Here is a 12,641-nt window from a genome sequence, read left to right as displayed (position 1 = left end):
TTCTGGGTGTTCTCAGCACAGCAGGCACAATCACCTCTCAGCTCAAAGCACCAGAGGCTTCCTGCCTCCCCCAGGATGAAAGCTGAGACCTCACGGTGGCCAACAGGACCCTGCAGGATCCTGCTTCCCTCGCCTGTCGTCTTCACTCCCTGGCCCTCCTGCCTTGGCTACACTGGCCTGTTTGAGAAAAGATATCTGTAAACCTCATTTCTTTCCTTCCCCAAGGCTGCCACTCAAGTGTTTCTTTCTCAGAAGGGCTCTTCTTTGCCACTGTCTTTGACAGCGTGGCCCACTCCAACATTATCTAACCTACTCCATTGTTTTCTGTTTCTTCAATGCTTACGTCTCCACCTAACATACTATGAGTATGCATTTTTTACTCATTAATTTTATTTATTGTGTATGTCCTCATGCTTACATGTGAACTTCAGCCAGTGAGAATTCTTCTGTTTTAACTCTAAAATCTTTGATTCTAGAATAGGGCCCAGTACATAGTAGGTGCTACTTGTCGAGTAGAGGAATTCGTGTGCAGGGTTTTTAAGATCTCAGAATTCCCTGGAAAACATCATGGTTACAGTTCGTGCTGAAGTAGCAGGCGGTCTGGCAGTCTGGGGCTGTGTCTTCCAGGCGGCCTCCACCTGGAGTGCATGGGGGCTGCTTTCCACCTTTTCCCCTGGCCTCTCGCCCACGACGGTGCTGCGTTTTCCAATGCTCTGCAGGAGCATCCATTTCGATCCTCCTTGTGTTGTCAGGAAACAGTGCTTTCTCTTTTTCTTCTTGGTGAAGATAATTTCAAAGCAGCAGGAAGAAATTTAAGGGAAAAAAAAATATTTTGTTTGTGTCTGTTTCATGGGTGCTCTGGAGTTCATCTCCGGCTTTGCAGACTGCTGTGTGTGCTGTGGCCCCTCTCCAGGTCATCATCGCCTTTCGTGGCCTTGGAGAACACCTAGACACGGACTCCCAAAATGGACTTCCAGCGGAACTTTGCTGTTTCAGACTCACATAACCGAGTGTGTAACAGAGCGCCTTTCCCTTGCAGATCTGCCCGACTGCTCTCAATTTAGAATTCAGATGACATACTGTCAGCTTCATGACAGCTTCCATGACCTCCCACCACACACCTTGTCCAATATTCTCTTACTCCACTTCACCAAGATCTGCAATTATGTGTTTATGCCACCAGATCATGGCCTCGTAACGACAAGGATTAGGAGTTAATCATTATATCTCTAGCAACCAGCGCAGCGTAGGACACATAAGATACGCTCAGTAAACACACACATGAACGTGTAAGAAGTTGTCAAGGACAGACAGTCGCTTCCTTTCTCTTTTCCTAGCAATCTCTGTGGCAGGGGTTGTGCCCTTAATAGCCATCATCTCCTGAGCTTTGTGATTTTGATAATAATCAAATAACAGGTCACGCAGCTGTGAGTGAGTGACTACACGGTTCTCGGTGTTCTCTAGGATTTCTGAGTCATAGGAATTGTGTGTGGCATATGTGTGCTCCATTGTACCGTTAGCTGTATTATAGAGCTGAACAAATAAACCGCTCTGCCAGGCACAGAGCAGAACAGTGGCGACCCTAAAACTGACACAACTAAAGGGGCAGAAAACACGACAGTGAGAAAATATACGAGCAAGGAAACAAGTTCATTTTCTATTTAAGGTTTCTGAAAAAGTTGAAAAATTCCACCCCAACATCAGATAAACTTTTATGTTTGTTCTGTGCTGTTCATTTCAGACCATTTCTCCTCGCTCTTGAGAAGAATTTCCCTCCTAGGGAAGCAGTTCTCTTGAGCAATATTGTTCTACGCCCTCTGCCTCCGTCAGCTACTGGCTGCTCTGTACAACCCCTCTTGATTTATCGAGGAATTTGTCATCCTTATAGCCTTTCTGTCCACCCAGCATCCACCCATTTTTTAGGATGATGTCATACCCATGTTGGATACCCTGGACACGTATTTCCATGACTTAGTCATTTCTAATGACTTCCTTTACGGCAACCAACCGTTCCCATAGACACACCCTGAAACTTATCATCGCCCAGCATTGCTCCGGGTCTGTCTGTGAACCGTGTTTCAGACACAGACTCTCCGAGCATAACCTCGCATCGATTACTCTCAATCCACTGTCCTTTGTCCTGTGGACACCTGCAGGTCTAGATTTCTTGCTTTCTACCTCTCTCCCAGCTCCCGTCTGTCTTCATTCCTCCCTTGCCTCATGGACATTCTCTGATCCATCGCTTCTCTCTTTCCTCCCAGGATCCTGAACCTTCCTCCCTGATTGTTCGTAGTCGTACCTTCCTGACCAAAAGCCCAGAGCTGCACGCATCCCACTGTCGCCCATTTCTAAGCCTTCAAGTGACTGTTGGAGAAAACAGACAACACGAAACCACCGCCCTGCACTTCTAACACGCCTCCGCTTCTCCGTCAGCTCTCCCACCTCCGCCTCCCTGCTCTGCACCTTCCGCCAGCCTGCCCTCTTCCCTGCATTCCTTTTCCTGACCTTTGCCAGAAGATTCCCTCTCCTAATCCCCGTGGTAGATGCAAGGCAAGCAGCTGCTTTCCCCAGGAAGGCACTCTCCAGATCTGGCTGGGGTGGTGTTCTGGGGAGAAGGGAGCTTTGTCTCCTAGCACCCTGGAACCTGCTGCTCTGCTCTGCCTGCCTCTCCTCACCTTCCCCAGCGCCACCAGCCCAGCGTCCCCCTCTGCTGCTGGGCGCTCCGAGGACGACCTGGCAGCAGCTGAGTCAGGCACAGGATTCAGCAGAACTGTGAGAGTGGGGAAGGCCACACTTTCCCTGTCTTTTTAAACTTCTCCCACCATTCATTCCTTGCAGCAGTACTATGGGGGAAAAAAAAGATACATTAGATTTTCTGCAGAGTTGGTAGTAGATAAAGAATTCTGATTCCATGAGGGGAAGTTTTTAAAAATGAAATAAGTCACTAACGAAAGCTTGACTAAGGCCGGCGCCGCGGCTCACTAGGCTAATCCTCCGCCTTGCGGCGCCAGCACCCCGGGTTCTAGTCCTGGTCGGGGCGCCGGATTCTGTCCCGGTTGCCCCTCTTCCAGGCCAGCTCTCTGCTGTGGCCCGGGAGTGCAGTGGAGGATGGCCCAAGTGCTTGGGCCCTGCACCCGCACGGGAGACCAGGATAAGCACCTGGCTCCTGCCATCGGATCAGCGTGGTGCGCGGGCCGCAGCGTGCCAGCTGTGGCAGCCATTGGAGGGAGAACCAACGGCAAAGGAAGACCTTTCTCTCTCTCTCTCTCTCTCTCTCTCTCTCACTGTCCACTCTGCCTGTCAAAAAAAAAAATTAAAAAAAAACAAACTTGACTAAACATAACTGCAGCCACTGTCCAAGAGGAAACAGAAACAAGTCAAATTAGCCTCAAGCGGTGCCCCCGTGGACAGGTCCCTTTTCACAGCACTGGCCCTGGCCCACGGGCTGCAGCTCAACTCTCTCTTCAAACCCTGAGTGTGACTGCCCACCCCAGGTGAAGGAAGCGCCACCCCCTCTCCCCTCCCCCACTGCGGTGAAGTCTGTCTGTGGGATCCAGTTCCCATTCCCCATGTGGTTAAGTGTGTAGACATGACTACAAGGAATGATAGTGAGACCTGGGAGGGAAGAGGACCTCTCTCTTGCTGGCTCTTGTATTCTGAACCCTAGCAGGAAGCTTGAGAGATGGTAAGAGTTCAGAAGGCAGTGGAGAAAGGGCAAGGTGGACACTGAGGCTGCCCCCACGTGGCCTTTCCCTGAGTGATGTGTTTGGAATCTTTTCTGACACATGCAGGCCACCTTGACTTCATCTCGTCCTTTGGGCCCATGTACAGTTGCTGTTCGTTCCTGTCCCTGAGGTTCTTGGTCCACCTCTGGCAGGTGGAGTAAGTGGGGCTCCGCCATGGGTCTGGCCTCCCTACAGAATGCTGTATTCCTCACCTTTGCCCCCATACCCTACACGGAATAGCAAAGTAAGATGTATTTGAACAGCAGGAACCAAGGGAATGCTAGCATTTCACAGACTCTGTGTGGGCTCCCCCAGCCCCCTGCTAGCATGCAGACACATCCATATTCAAGAAGCCTGCTCCTCCCACAGGCAGCAACTCTAGTTCCAAATCTAACTCCCAGCAAGGGAGACAAGGAGTTGGTAATTGCTTTACACATGATAATAGAGCCCAGAGCTTTGGCTCCCCACTGCCTGCTCTGACTGCAAGACCAGAAACTCCCAATGTGGCCTGCGAGGACCTGTGCAAAACAAACAACATTTTCGCTCCAAGGAACTAGCTGAGCCCATCACGGTAGGAGACAGAGGCACAGAGAATCAGCCCTTTGAGGAAGGATTCCCCTTCACGCTGGGCTTCTCAACAGCTCTGTTTCCTCATTCTTTAAAAAAATGTATTCGTTTATTTGTTTGTCTAATTTGAAAGAAGGAGGAAGAAAGAGACACAGCCCTTCATCTGTTGGGCAACTCCCCAAATGCCCACAACAGCCAGGGCGGGGTCAGACAAAACCATGAGCCAGGAACTCCACCCAGGTCTCCCACCTCTCAGGCAGGAACCCAAGTATTGAGCCGTCACCTGCTGCCTGCCAGGGCGCGCGTTAGTAGGAAGCTGGATTGGAAGCAGGGTAAGGGGGCAGCCTGATACTGGATGTGGGCATCCTGAGCTGTGATGTGACCGCTGTGTCAACATCCACCCGTATTTTCTGATTCTTACTCTCTCAGACTACAGTTTGTCTGAAGTTTCAGAGAACTTCCCTCTGTTAAAGACTACTTTTGGCCAGCGCCGCGGCTCAATAGGCTAATCCTCTGCCTGCAGCGCCGGCACACCAGGTTCTAGTCCCAGTCGGGGCACCGGATTCTGTCCCAGTTGCTCCTCTTCCAGGCTACCTCTCTGCTGTGGCCCGGGAGTGCAGTGGAGGATGGCCCAAGTGCTTGGGCCCTGCACCCCATGGGAGACCAGGATAAGCACCTGGCTCCTGGCTTCGGATCAGTTCAGTGCGCCAGCCGCAGCGGCCATTGGAGGGTGAACCAACAGTAAAGGAAGACCTTTCTCTCTGTCTCTCTCTCTCACTGTTCTCTCTGTCTCTCTCTCTCTCACTGTCCACTCTGCCTGTCAAAAAAAAAAAAAAAAAAGAGACTACTTTTGGCCTTGATTCCACGAGTGACCCCGTGTGCAGTTCTGTCTGTTATAATAATTGATGGGACTCCATGGTCATTCTAAAATTCCGTACTGTAAGTATGCAAAGCTAAGGTAGACAGTATGCATGCTAGTATGGAAATGTGTTATGGACTTCCTGGGAGCCGGACAGACTGCGTGACTTGACTCAGGGACTCTTCTGGGCTGATGTGGCTGGCATTGGATGACGTCTACAGCCCTTCCATCGTCCTCAGCCTGAACTTGTGGTTTCCAACCCAGTACTACAACCCTATTTTTGGTTGTAGTTTTTAACTGAAAAAAAAAATATATATATAAAGCTATCAGGAATTCAAAACACTCTAAAATTAATTTTAATTTATCAATCACAGTCACACCCATATATTTTTATAAATGTCAGCTTATTAACGGCTGCATAGAAGGTGGTTTGCCCAAGCATGGGATTCCCGGGCCTTGCTGGGACTCGTGTGCTACGCCTGCTGAGCTGCTGTCTCCCTTTCTTCTGCTTCCAGTCCTCATCTGCCCCTGAGCTAGGGCCGGCCTCCTTCGCGGCAGCTGCAGAACTAGGGCCTCCCTTCTTCGTCGTCGTCTTTCTTCTTCTTTCTTCTTTCTTCTTTTGATTTGAAAGTCAGAGTTACACAGAGAGGGAAGGAGAGGCAGAGAGAGAGAGAGAGGTCTTCTATCCACAGGTTCACTCTCCAATTGGCTGCAATGGCTGGAGCTGAGCCAATTCAAAGCCAAGAGTCAGGAGCTTCTTCTGTGTTTCCCATGCGAGTGCCAACGCCCAAGGACTTGGTCCATCTTCCAGTGCTTTTCAAAGCCATAGCAGAGAGCTGGATTATAAGTGGAGCAGCTGGGACTCGAACCAGTACCAACATGGGATGCCGGCACTGCAGGCGGTGGCTTTACCCGCTATGCCACAGCACTGGCCCCCTCCCTTACTTCTTTTTAACTGATCTTCAATACTTGTCTCCTCTAGGAAACGTTCTCTCATGCTTTTTCTTCTATACAGTCTTTTAAAACCATTAAGGTTTTTTGTTTTGTTTTGTTTTGTTTTTTTGACTGGCAGAGTGGACAGTGAGAGAGAGAGAGACAGAGAGAAAGATCTTCCTTTGCCGTTGGTTCACCCTCCAATGGCCGCTGCGGCAGGCCCACTGCGGCCGGCTCACCACGCTGATCCAAAGGCAGGAGCCAGGTGTTTCTCCTGGTCTCCCATGGGGTGCAGGGCCCAAGCACCTGGGCCATCCTCCACTGCACTCCCAGGCCACAGCAGAGAGCTGGCCTGGAAGAGGGGCAACCGGGACAGAATCCGGTGCCCCGACCGGGACTAGAACCCGGGGTGCTGGCACTGCAGGCGGAGGATTAGCCTAGTGAGCCTTGGCACTGGCCAAACACATCTTCAAGGCCTCTAGTTTCTCCACGTTGTAGTGTGTGTTAAGACAAGTCAAAGGCCGGTGCTGCGGCTCACTAGGCTAATCCTCCGCCTGTGGTGCTGGCACCCCGGGTTCTAGTCCCGGTCGGGGCGTCAGATTCTGTCCCGGTTGCTCCTCTTCCAGGCCAGCTCTCTGCTATGGCCCAGGAGTGCAGTGGAGGATGGCCCAAGTGCATGGGCTCTGCACGTGCATGGAGACCAGGATAAGCACCTGGCTCCTGGCTTCGGATCAGCGTGGTGCGTCTGCCGCAGCGGCCATTGGAGGGTGAACCAAAGGTAAAGGAAGACCTTTCTCTCTGTCTCTCCATCTTTCTCACTCTCTAACTCTGCCTGTCAAAAAAAAAAAAAAAAAAAAACAAGTCAAAGTGCTTTCAACATCTCGGTGGGTCACATGCACATCAGGTGGCGTCACTGCTATATGGATTCCTGATCTAGACAGTGGAGAAGGGCAAGGAGAACAAGTCGGACAAACCAAGCAGCTTATGGTGTAATAAACATAATAAGTTAGTGCATTTGTGAAAGATGACTTACGTCATCCAAAAAAAATCATTTCACTTTTATTTCATATATAAGTTTTCCAACCTTTTCAAAAGTAATCAAGTATGTTCCCCCTTATCCACCAAATAGAAGCTTACTACACCCATCGAGGTTCATTGAGTAAAAAGCACTCAGAGTCAAATTATAGAGATGCTATAGTTACTTCCAGTTCCGCAACTGCTAAAGCCTTGCCAGGAATATGCAGGCCTCTGTGGGAGTCCTGTAACCAGGCAAACAGACATTGCTATGACATTGTCCCTTGGAACAAAATAAGGCCCCAAGGTCTTCAGGGAGCTGAGGCCACTTTGGACTTCAGATGAAACTGCAGTCTAAAAAAGTCAACCACGAGGTATACCAGAGGCTACCACTCACAGACGCACCCACAAATATAAACACTTGGCTTCCATCGTCAGCATTCTAAGTATGTAATTTACTCCTCTGCTGGGATGTCTCCTCTATCTTTTGACAGAAGAGTGTTACTCCAAGGTTAAATATTTATTTTGGAAAGCCAGGTTGACTAATTTTAACACCGTAAACAACTAAAAAGAAAAGAAGGCAGCCCAAGAGGTGGAAAGCTGTGTGTCTTCTCACACGTGCCTGGATCATTGCTGAGCAAACACCAGCAAGTGTGTAAGCTTTAGGAGCAGTTACAATAGAGTGAAGGTGCTTTGATGAACCCACTTGAACAAATACCGCCAAAGCCATTGTATTGGGATTGTAAGCCTAGGTGAAAATACTGCCGGTAGGGAAAAAAAAAAGACACTGCACAGCTGGGGTTTTCATTCTCTTTTGAAGCAAGACCCTACGACTTCCCAAGCGCTGCTGGCCTAGCGCAAAGTCCTGGGCTGAGAATCAAGAAACGCGACTTCTAATAGCACATCTCACATTATTTACCAGGCATACTTGAAGAAAGCCAAAGAATAATGGAATTACAGCCTGGAAAGAAACTGCAGAGTTCCTCTCACCCCATCGCTTCATTTTACAGCAGCTGACGTGGGGCTGAAACCCATCTGTGCTTTGGTTCTTCCAGCCTGTGCGGTCTGATCACTTCCCCCTGCCTCCATCACAGAACTGGGCTGAGGATCGATGAGGAAGGAGGTTTGAGAGCGTCTCCTCACTACGCCCTCTTTCTTCCCTGGATTCCTGTGCTACTTATTTTATTCTTGTTGTTTTCTCTTTTTTGTTTTGTATTATAATTGCCTCACCTTGTTGTACTAATTTGCCTACCTGTTGGTCTTACTTGTTATCCTACATTTGCCTACCTGTTGGTCCTTAAAGGCAAGAACACACACTATTTGTTGGGTGTATAGCAACAACTGGAATTCACTGTGTGGTTGTTGTGCACCAGGTACCAGGCCACTGTGTAGAACAGTCCTCAGAGGTCGGCAGTGTTAAGCTGACCAAGGAAGTTGAGGCCCAAAGGTTCAGCTGCTGCCTAACAACACTGTAAGGAGTGGAGTAGGGACCAGACTCAAACTTCTCTGACACAAAAGGCCTTATTTTTCTAGGCAAACATGCTTGATTAGGTTAAAAGTGATTTGTTTATTTACCTGAAATGTTAGACAGGAGTAGGCATTGTGGCACAGGAGGGTAAGCTGCTGCGTGGGGTGTCTGCGTTTCTTATCAGAGCGCAAGTTCTGACTGCTTGGCTTCTGATCCAACTTCCTACTGATGCATTCTGGAGGCAGTAGAAGATGGCTCAAGTGTTTGGGGGCCTACCACCCACGTGGGAGACCCAAACAGAGTTCTGAGCCCCTAGCTTTGTACTGACACAGCCCTGACCATTGGCAGCCATTTTGGGAATGAATCAGCAGATTGAAGATCTCTTTCTCCCTCTCTCTCTCTTTCAAATAGAAAAAAAAAAAAAAAACCATTAAAAATACATTTGCATTATTGTTTTTTAAAAATGTTAGGCATAATTAGGACAACCATTGTATTTCCCCCAGGGACCCAGGAGATGTGTGTAGGAAAAAATTAGAAGAGGTAATGGAAGAAAGAGCCTTTTGATATTATTGAAGCCAAGTGGGAGAGAACTGGAAACCATCGCACGGCTCATACTCCAAGGTACTGCACAGCTAATTTCACTCCACTTTACCTTCTACCCCTTCCCTCTCCTAGTTACTACGTTCTTAGGCTCCCCTCTCCCTAGCCAAGTGTAGCGTGAATTTCAAGTGTCAGATCCCCTCAATCTGATCACAGTGCCATGGGCTACCACAGCACTGGCTCTCAGGACTTAACTCCGTAATGAGTGGAAAGCTACAAGCCACGCCCTCAGGGAGCACTTGAACCCTGCTCTCTGCAGCGTCTGCACTTTCATGGGGCACCTGCCACCAAGGATACCTGGCATTAAACACAGCTGCAATTTTCACTGGCAAATCCTCCAGGAAGAGACTGTGTTTGAGCCGTTCTTGGCTGTTTCCTCTGATTTTTAACTCTTTTTTAGCTGCTATCTTCACATTATACCTTGTTAGAAAAGGCAGGGTCCACTTTAAGAAAAACTCCAAAGAACAACTATTCTGAGAAGGGGAAATAGGAGCCACCTGTGCTTTTAACCCATTCATTACTTATTGATTGTCTAGCGTGCACAAAGCTTTGTTCGGTGAGCTTTATGTTTTTTCCAGTTCAGATTTCCAAACAGACTGGGCAAGAGCTAAAACCTCACCTGGGCAACTAAGTCTGGATTTTCCTACACTCTCCTCTTCCCACTTGCTGTGTTCTTTCTCTCCTCCTCCAAGTCTTACATAAACACTGATCATCTTTTTAATCTGTCAGGCAAAAAAGCAATTAAAAATTTTCGAGTAATAATATAAATTCACATATGATCCAAGCCTACCGTTAAAGGATGAGTTTTCCAAAGAGAACTAATATTAATCTTTTATACAATCTTTTTTAAAGCATCAAAAATTGTATATTTTGTGTGAATATTTTTGGCACTTTTCAGTTTGGATCTCACCTCCAACCATTACGCACTGATTCAGCCATAAAAAAAGTCTTTCAACCTATTGATCAAAGTCAGGGCGCTGGATTGGCACATCTACCTCCCACGCCCCATAACAAAAGAAAAATAAGCAAACAAAACATGGATTGCCAGAGTTCTTGGCTTTCCAGCGGTTTGAGGTTTTTTTTTCCTCCAAAGTCACTATTAGTTAGAATTATCCTAAAAATAGGAAACAGTTGGTGTCAATTAGTGATTACATATGACAAACTAAATAAGGATTCCATCTTATTGACATTAAGTAAATTGGGTAAAAGAGAGGGGAAAACCACTACTAATTGCACTGTTAAAAATGACCACTCAGTATGTTAGTGTACTTCCTCCCAACTTTTTTTCCTTCATTCCTTTGTTTACTTAATATTAATTATGAATATTCCTCCATGAATAAAATTCTTCTGAGATAGTCACACAACAGTCTAGTTCTAGTTGGTCAGTGACGTACTGATCATTCTCCTAGTTACTATTAGATGCTTAGGTTGTTTGCAGTTGTTCACTACTTCAAATGAGAGATGAATATCCTATATGTACATTTTCCCAAAATTTAAACTATTTCACTGGCAACTGCTTATCTTACACAGTACACAAAAATCAATTCAAAATGGTTTAGGGACTTAACTATAAGATCTGAAACCTTCAAACTCGAAGAAAACACTGGGGAAAAGCTGCATGGCACAGGTCTTAGCAGTGATTTCCTGGGAGTGTTACCAAAAGCACAGGAAACACAAGTAAAAACAGACTAGCGGGACCATCTCAAATTTAAAAATACTGCTGTGTAGCAAAATAAAAAATAAAAAATACAGATTGGGAGAACATATTTACAAACGATGCATCTAACAAATAAGGAACTTTTATAATTCAGTAGCAAAAACCCACATAATTAAGAAATGGACAATGGAACCAACTGGGCATTTCCTTAGACAACATATAAATGGCCAATACATCTATGAAAAGTGCTCAACTGGTCATCAGAGAATGTGAGTTAAAAATGACAGTGCAACAGCCCCTCTCTCCTGTTAGATGGCTATTATCAAAACAAATTAAAAACAAAAACAAAAAGTAGCAAGTGTTGGTGACAGGTGGATAAGAGGCACGCCTTGTGCACTGTTGGTGGGAATGTAAACTCTACAGCCGGCATGGGAGGTGGTATGGAAGTTCCTCAGAAAACTCAGAATAGAGCCACCTGTGATCCAACAATCCCTTCTGAACACACATCTAAAGGAATTGAGATCAGGATACTGGCGAGCTATTTCTAATCTCCAGTTCATTGAAACACTATTCATGCAAGCCAAAATGTGGAAGCAACCTGAATGTCTATTTACACACGAATAAATAAAATGTGGTGTATGCATACGGTGAAATACTGTTCAGCCTTTAAAAGAAGAAAGTCCTGCCATTTGCATTGGCGTGGATGAACCTGGAGGGCATTATGCTAAGTGAAATGAATCAGAGACAGAAGGACAGACACTACATGGCAGCACTTTCATGAGGAAACTAAGATAATTGAACTCAGAAAGACAGAGTAGAATGGCGATTGCCCAGGGCTAGAGTAGGGGGAAATAGGGAGGCATTAGTCAAAGGGTGCAAAGTTTCATGTACCCTCATTGGTGGAGATGTAAATATTGGAAGAATATGCAAAATGAGTAAGTCGGAGATCTATAGTATAGCATTGTGTCTGTAGTCAGAATACTCTGTTATAGCCTTAAAAATTTGCTAAGAAGGTAGATCTTAAGTGATTCTCTCTCTCTGTTTCTCACAGACACACACACACATCACAATGATAAGGTAGGAAACATTTGGGGGTAATGGATATGGTGTGGTTGTGGCATTGATTGTGGTGATGACTTTACAGGTGTATACATCTTTCCAAACTCATCAACGTGTATATAGCACACATGTACAGTTTTTTAAATGTCAATGACACCTTAATATAATAGTTTTAAAATAATTTAATTGGGATGCCGTCTTATATACAATTACTATATCAAATGCTTTTGAGATACATTTCCATATTGTTTTCCCAAAGAATTGTACCAGCCTGCAATCCCAAGAGAAAAAAGCCGGTGTTGCCACAAATACACCCGTCAAATGTGTATTCAGTTCTTGTATCTGCATTGCTGATCCATGAGGAAGGATCACTGGCACACTCCTGAGCTCCCACGACTCTTGTCGCAGGCTTGTCGTCTAAATATTTACCTTAGCCCATTTTTGTGTCCTGGAAACTTAATTTGCTACACAAAACATTTCCAAATAGCCTAACAAACATTTCCTGTGTACCTACTATGTGCAAAGAACTGTGCCTAGTGTTACGGAAAATACAGCCCTTGCCCTCCAAATACCTTATAGGCCAGGTAAGATGATTCCATGGCCTCACTTCCCACTCGTGTGCAGTAGTTGCACAGCTAATACAAAGCAGGAAGCAGCAAGTGCCAAAGAAGAGGCACAAAGAATTTCAAGAGAGGACACAACAGAAGGAAGCATTTGAGGAGATGGGGCTATCTAGCATCCATTGCTTTGGGCTTTGTC

General features: G+C 46.5%; 1 long non-coding RNA gene across 26 annotated transcripts in view; it reads left to right on the top strand.

Moving 5' to 3' along the window:
* The window catches only part of LOC103350989 (uncharacterized), an 87,042-nt gene that overhangs the window by 15,920 nt on the left and 58,481 nt on the right, over positions 1 to 12,641 (top strand). For 20 of the 26 annotated variants that reach the window (XR_016218867.1, XR_016218866.1, XR_016218870.1 and 17 more), the window contains one exon: positions 9,070 to 9,187. This is a non-coding gene — a long non-coding RNA (uncharacterized LOC103350989). Of the gene's footprint in view, positions 1 to 8,020; positions 8,222 to 9,069; positions 9,188 to 12,641 lie in introns of all 26 variants that reach the window. The other 6 variants (XR_016218868.1, XR_016218857.1, XR_007909608.3 and 3 more) reach the window with 3 other exon arrangements.

Source organism: Oryctolagus cuniculus, chromosome 13, assembly GCF_051225735.1.
Source record: "Oryctolagus cuniculus isolate XC-2025 breed Fujian yellow rabbit chromosome 13, ASM5122573v1, whole genome shotgun sequence".
Taxonomy (NCBI): Eukaryota; Metazoa; Chordata; class Mammalia; order Lagomorpha; family Leporidae; genus Oryctolagus; species Oryctolagus cuniculus.
This window is presented reverse-complemented; position numbering and strand designations above follow the sequence as displayed.